This window comes from Mandrillus leucophaeus, unplaced genomic scaffold, assembly GCF_000951045.1.
Source record: "Mandrillus leucophaeus isolate KB7577 unplaced genomic scaffold, Mleu.le_1.0 Scaffold1383, whole genome shotgun sequence".
Lineage (NCBI taxonomy): Eukaryota > Metazoa > Chordata > Mammalia > Primates > Cercopithecidae > Mandrillus > Mandrillus leucophaeus.
This window is the reverse complement of record NW_012101347.1, coordinates 7,861-8,163: the sequence shown is the minus strand read 5'-3', so window position 1 is coordinate 8,163 and position 303 is coordinate 7,861. Positions and strand designations below refer to the sequence as shown.

Genomic DNA, 303 nt, shown 5'->3' with positions numbered 1-303 from the left:
TATATAAAGAGAGAGACACTGTCTTCTGAGCAAAAATAGGATCTGAGTCTTCAAACTGTTCTACAGCTGTTTTTCACTTAACACCTTATCACATTTTATATGTCAGTACGTACATGTCATTCTTTTGAACAGCTAAATAGTATTCCATAGTTTGAGTATAATTAATGAAGCTTTCATGTTTCCTATTTTTCACTCTTACATTGTGCAATGAACATCCTTGAACATAATTCTTGCACACTGGTCTGAGTGTTTGTGCTGTAGCAGCTGGATCTCCTGCCGTTTACAGCACTGGATCATGAAGTT

At 36.0% G+C, this 303-nt stretch overlaps 1 protein-coding gene across 1 annotated transcript in view; it reads left to right on the top strand.

The window, feature by feature from the left end:
* Positions 1-303, top strand: part of LOC105534690 (chymotrypsin-like elastase family member 2A) — a 45,589-nt gene that overhangs the window by 44,565 nt on the left and 721 nt on the right. The window lies entirely within an intron of this gene.